This window comes from Colossoma macropomum, unplaced genomic scaffold (assembly GCF_904425465.1).
Source record: "Colossoma macropomum unplaced genomic scaffold, Colossoma_macropomum, whole genome shotgun sequence".
Lineage (NCBI taxonomy): Eukaryota > Metazoa > Chordata > Actinopteri > Characiformes > Serrasalmidae > Colossoma > Colossoma macropomum.
In genome coordinates this window covers 2,339,972-2,346,969 of record NW_023495456.1, presented here as the reverse complement: position 1 = coordinate 2,346,969, position 6,998 = coordinate 2,339,972, and positions in this window count along the sequence as shown.

The window sequence follows — 6,998 nt, the reverse complement described above, 5'->3', positions numbered from 1 at the left end:
TTCACAGTGGTGGTGATAGGAACCAGACGTCCACCTCTAAAAGCTCCCTCACAGAAAGTTCCTACAGTAAATGGTTATGAATTCATTGCCTGATGACTGAGACGCTGTTTTATGATAGTTTAGAGAACTTAAACTCCATTCATGGTGGAGGGATACATGCAGGGCGCTGTGAGGCAAAATAGTCCCCAAAGAAAACTTATTATTTCAGATTTTCCACTATTTTCCATCATCAACATTCCATATAAACTCAGAAGACTCGTGTAGGTTCACTGGTGGTTCTGGATAGTAAATAAAATGTCTATATCTGTGTTGTAGTCATGGCGACCCCTGGTTCCTATCACCACCACTGTAAAGACATCTGAACCATTTCACACCAAACCGCTCTGAATCACTCTGTTTACATCTCACACACTGAATTATGGGGGAATTTTGAAAAGTTAGTGTTCATAAAGTTCATAGTATTTCAGTTTACACTATATATGTAATCGTAATAAAATAACAATTATTTATCTAAAACTCTGCGTAGTATATGACATCCCAAAACTATATGACTGAACAGACATTTTTTTATTGAAAGCAAAATATAGTACACAACATCAGATACATATAACACACATACATTTAACAGTTTTTACTGTTTTTCTTTTAAAGTGGGCTTAATTAAAAAAAAAGTAATAATAATAATAATAATAATAGATTGAATTTATGTAGGACTCTTTCAGCATCAACTCATGGTGCTTTAAAGAAACTAATGTTTACTTCTAAAAAAAATAAACAAACCATAATTAATTTAAAACACATCTAAAAAGAAAGTATCCAAATAATGACTTAGCATCTCAAATTAATGAGACAGTATCTCAAAAATATTAATTTGGTGTCTCAAATTAATGAGACAGTATCTCAAACTAATGATTTAGCATCTCTAATTAATAAGACAGTATCTCAAAATTATGATTTAGTGTCTAATTAATGAGACAGTATCTCAAAATAATGATTTAGCATCTCTAATTAATGAGACAGTATCTCAAAATAATGATTTAGCATCTCTAATTAATGAGACAGTATCTCAAAATAATGATTTAGCATCTCATATAGTATTTCATACATCTTCAAAAAGGTTCTACATGGTCATTGTCTCTACTAAAGAACCCTTGTAGAACCATGCTGTTTAAAGAGTGTAGTGTTCCGCGTTACTAGTAACATCTATTTTTATGAAGGTGACGACAGACACTGTCTGATTCACACTGTTTATTATCAGATCCAGTGAGCGAGACGTCTTTATTCCCTCAGCTGTCAGCAGAGTCGAGTTGTTCGTCTGTTCAGGATCGTCTGCCTCAGTCTCGGCTCTGTTAGGAAGGAAGGAGGAGTTTTAATCATCAGCTGTGTCTCCCGTATGTCTGAATCCGTCTGAATCAGTCTGAATCAGTCTGAATCAGCTAGGCAGCATCGGGAGCTCAGATCATGGATATTTAGTTATGACTGTAATCTTCGTTAAAACTACATACAACTGAAAAATATAATGACGAATACAGATAAATGCATTTTAAATATATATTTAAGAAACACATTTTTGCATTTTCACACATTGCAAAAATAGATTTGATACATACATTTGGGATATATTTTTTCTTCCATACGGGGCGGGGGGGCTAAATTTCAGCTTCATCAGCCATCGTTTGGCACACACTTAAGCAATGCCAATTAACTGCCCAAATGAGCTCCGATCGGACCGTCAGCCGTTTATCAGAGCAATGTGGGTTGGGTTGAGTTACAATTTTGCTGGGCTGGTCAGTGTCAGACTAAAGAGATCATGATGTGGTTCAGGTCGGGTTCTGGTTTTGACAGAATTTTGTTGAGCTCGAAACAATGGGCCTCGTTCACCAACCGTTTAAGAAGAAATTTCTTCTTAAACCCACTTACGCAGTTTTGACGAAGACTCTGACTCACCAGTGTTCTCTGATGTGGGGTTTGTTCTTAGGCAAGAACAGAGTCTACACACAGTCAAGAGCACAAAGGTGAGAACAGTTCTGCGCTTTAAGAACATGACATGAATCTGACACAGACTTTTTCTTAGGACCTTTATCAATAACACATTTAAGGACAGTGGGCCTCATTGTCCAACTTCGCCCTAAGTTTCCTAGGCCTGATTACAGCTGTACTGGAGGAGTGACAGAGCACACAACACAAAAAAATAGTCTTTATTATAATTAATCAGTTATTTCTCAGTAAAGAATGTTGCAGTCAGTCAAAAACTAACATGCAAATGAATACTACAACAAAATGTAAATAAAAACAAAAGGCAATGATGTGCAAATCATTTAAACCCTATATGTAATTGAAAACGCTTCAAAGACAACATATCAAATGTTGAAACTGAGAAATTTTATTGTTTTTTGAAAAATATTTGCCCATTTTGAATTTGATGCCAACAGCACATTCCAAAAAAGTTGGGACGGGGCAACAAAAGGCTGGTACAGTTGCGTAATGCTTAAAAAAACACCTGGTGGTTGATTGGCAACAGGCCAGTAACATGATTGGGTATAAAAGAGCATCTCAGAGAGGCGGAGTCTTTCAGAAGTAAAGATGAGGAGGGTTCACCACTCTGTGAAACACTGCACGATCAAATAGTGCAACAATTCAAGAAAAACATTTCTCAACATAAGCACTGCATTAAAAACAGACATGATTCTGTAGTGGAAATCACTGCATGGGCTCAGAAACACTTCTGAAAACCACTGTCTGTGAAAACAGTTCATCACTGCATCCATAAATGTGAGTTAAAACTCTAAAACACAAAGAAGAAATTAAATATAAACAGGATCCAGAAATGCTGCCACCTTCTCTGGGCCTGAGCTCATTTAAATGGACTGAGGGGAAGTGGAAAAGTGTCCTGTGGTCCGACGGATCAACATTTGAAATTCTTTTTGGAAATCATGGACACTGTGTCCTCCAGACTAAAGACCACTCAGCTTGTTATCAGTGCACAGTTCAAAAGCCAGTATTCATGATGGTGTAGGGGGCATTAGTGCACATGGCATGGGTGACGTGATCTGTGAAGACATCATTAATGCTGAACCATATATACATGTTTTGGCAACATATGCTGCCATCCAGACGACGTCTTTTTCAGGGAAGGCCTTGATTATTTCAGCAGGACGATGTCAAACCACATTCTGCATGTATTACAGCAGCATTGCTCCATATTAAAAGAGTCCGGGTGCTAAACTGACCTGCGTGCAGTCCAGACCTGTCACCACTGAAAACATTTGGTGCATTATGAAATGAAAAATACAACAAATGAGCCCCTGAACTGATGAGCAGCTGAAATCCTGTATCAAACAAGAACAGAAAAACATTTCACTTTCTGAACTACAGCAGTGTCTCCTCAGTTCACAAACGCTTACAGAGTGTTGATAAAGGAGAGGTGATGAAACACAGTGGTAAACAGGCCCCCGTCCCAACTTTTTTGGAACGCGTTGTTGGCATCAAATTTAAAATGGGCAATATTTTTCAGAAAACAATAAAATTTCCCAGTTTCAACATTTGATATGTTGTCTTTGTATTATTTTCAATCAAATAAAAGGAAATGATGTAAATGATTTGCACATCATTGATTTTGGCTTTTATTTACATTCTACACAGCGTTCCACCTTTTTTGGAAATGGGGTTGTAAAAAAGCCCGTTTCTCTGGGGTTCTTGGAATCATCAAGTTTGTTGTGGAGTTTTAAACACCTCAGTGTCACTGCTGGACTGAGAATAGTCCAGCAACCAAAAACGTCCAGCAAAACTGGAGACAGTTTTGATGTCTACCAGGTCTTCCAGATGGTTGTTAGGAGCCCCATTTTCTCTGTAGCTTTTAAGGATGTAGTTTTTTTTCCACTTATTATTATTTTGCTTTAATGTTCTCTTTCCTTATGCAAGTAGATTATCATACATCTAACCTTCTCAGAAATATAAGATTATATGAACGGTGGTCTCTGCAAGTGTGTGAGTATCTCAATGAGATGCCCCCCCACACAAAATGTACTTATCCTTACCAGCTCAGAGTGATGGGTGGAACATGGGGCACCTTTTTCCTTTTCAGCAATGCTTGGCAGTTTTGTGCGAGAGCAGATTTCCTCTATGCCAGCGCCAGCTACCAGCCTGAGTCACATTTATATACATAGAGTCGGTTATTCATTCAACCTAACGGGAAACCGTAGAACAGACTCAGTTTATATCACAATACCTACATTTAGAGTCGGTTATTCATTCAGCCTAATGAGAAACTGTAGAACAGACTCAGTTTATATCACAATACCTACATTTAGAGTCGGTTATTCATTCAACCTAATGAGAAACTGTAGAACAGACTCAGTTTATATCACAATACCTACATTTAGAGTCGATTATTCATTCAACCTAATGAGAAACTGTAGAACAGACTCAGTTTATATCACAATACCTACATTTAGAGTCGGTTATTCATTCAGCCTAATGAGAAACTGTAGAACAGACTCAGTTTATATCACAATACCTACATTTAGAGTCAGTTATTAATTCAGCCTAATGGGAAACTGTAGAACAGACTCAGTTTATATCACAATACCTACATTTAGAGTCGGTTATTCATTCAGCCTAATGAGAAACTGCAGAACAGACTCAGTTTATATCACAATACCTACATTTAGAGTCGGTTATTCATTCAGCCTAATGAGAAACTGCAGAACAGACTCAGTTTATATCACAATACCTACATTTAGAGTCGGTTATTCATTCAGCCTAATGAGAAACTGTAGAACAGACTCAGTTTATATCACAATACCTACATTTAGAGTCGGTTATTCATTCAGCCTAATGAGAAACTGTAGAACAGACTCAGTTTATATCATAATACCTACATTTAGAGTCGGTTATTCATTCAGCCTAATGAGAAACTGTAGAACAGACTCAGTTTATATCACAATACCTACATTTAGAGTCGGTTATTCATTCAGCCTAATGAGAAACTGTAGAACAGACTCAGTTTATATCATAATACCTACATTTAGAGTCGGTTATTCATTCAGCCTAATGAGAAACTGTAGAACAGACTCAGTTTATATCACAATACCTACATTTAGAGTCAGTTATTCATTCAGCCTAATGAGAAAGTGTAGAACAGACTGTTTATATCACAATACCTACATTTAGAGTCAGTTATTCATTCAGCCTAATGAGAAACTGTAGAACAGACTCAGTTTATATCACAATACCTACATTTAGAGTCGGTTATTCATTCAGCCTAATGAGAAACTGTAGAACAGACTCAGTTTATATCACAATACCTACATTTAGAGTCAGTTATTAATTCAGCCTAATGAGAAACTGTAGAACAGACTCAGTTTATATCACAATACCTACATTTAGAGTCGGTTATTCATTCAGCCTAATGAGAAACTGTAGAACAGACTCAGTTTATATCACAATACCTACATTTAGAGTCAGTTATTCATTCAGCCTAATGAGAAACTGTAGAACAGACTCAGTTTATATCACAATACCTACATTTAGAGTCAGTTTTGTCAAAATAAATAAATGATTTAAATTCCCTGATTGTGCAACATCAGGTACAAAAGACTGCATTTGTCTTACACCCCCTCTACCTGACACAGCCTAACCCAGTTCTTCCTCTCCACATACCTGTTTGGTAAGGTCAGCTCAGACAGGCCTGCATGATCCTCGAAGGTGCGGAATCTCCTCAGTAGCCTTTTCTGTGAATAGAAAGCTGCAGCTGTCAGGCTGATCTTCCAGACAAAGGTCCTAAACTAAAGTACTGCTGTTAATCATGATCTTGGCACCACCTCATTTCCATTTTTAGTCATTAACATTTAGTTTCTAATTGCTTTTTCAGGTTTCGCTTCACTTTGATGTTTGGGTTCAGCTCCTGAATTCACCCTTTAACCCTGAAGATCAGCGCAGACTGCTGGTCACCATAGCAACACAGACAACAGTCTCGCCTAGCTAGTAGCTAACGAAACGGCAAAGAGAGAGATTTAAGATGAACATCGATAATTTGGAGACTAATAGGCTTATTAGTGTTTATAATCACTCCAGCTGGTTTCCTGACACGTTTAATCTGCAGCGAGAAACGGTCAAACACTAAAAAGTCATGAAGCTGAAGTTGCTTCTCATTGGCCAGATTCTTGTTCGAATTTTCCCGTTCCACCTTAAATGGTGCAGCAGTTACATTCTGGCGCCTCAGGCACCATTTAAGGTGGAACAGGGAAATTTGAACAAAAGGTTGGCGAATGAGAAGCAACTTCAGCCTCAAAAAACGTTGAACTTTGAGAGACATTTTACAAGAAACTGTTCTACTTTCGCGGAAGTTTCCTGCCAGAGATGCGAGAAAAGCGGCTATAGCTGAGCTAAAGCCTTAAGCAGAACAAAGTTAGTCTGTGTTTTTGTTTATATTATATTTTTAGTCTATACTAGTTCATCAGCACACACTGAGACATATTTACAGCCAAGATGGTAAAACAGACATTAAATGTTGTGGCTCCTGAGGTTTGATTTTAGTTGAAAGGACAAAATGGCTCTTCTTAACATTTGGGTTGCGACCCCTGGGCTAACTCGTCTACATGCAGTTCACTGTGGATTAGGTTCATTTTAAACTTAAGACAATGTTGTTAACAATGAAGACTATAATTAAAAAAAAACTGCAGCTGCTGCAATTTGAAAATTGCACGCTCTTAAGTATATAACTATGATTCATCTTTCAGCCCTACGCTGAGTCATGGTTTTCTGTGAACATGCCAAACAAACTCAGACCCTCTAAACTGCCTCAAAAACAAAAGGAACTCACAGCACCTCCCGAGGTGGTCTCAGTTCGGTTCATTTGTAGTTTGTTTTGTGGTTCGATTGATTTGTGCACTGTGAAACAGAACTGCCCCAGTCCACTTTGGCTTTATGGTGAAGACCTCGAGGCTCAGCGTACGCACAGCCACAGTCCTCAGCACTTCAGCAGGTAAAAACAGACC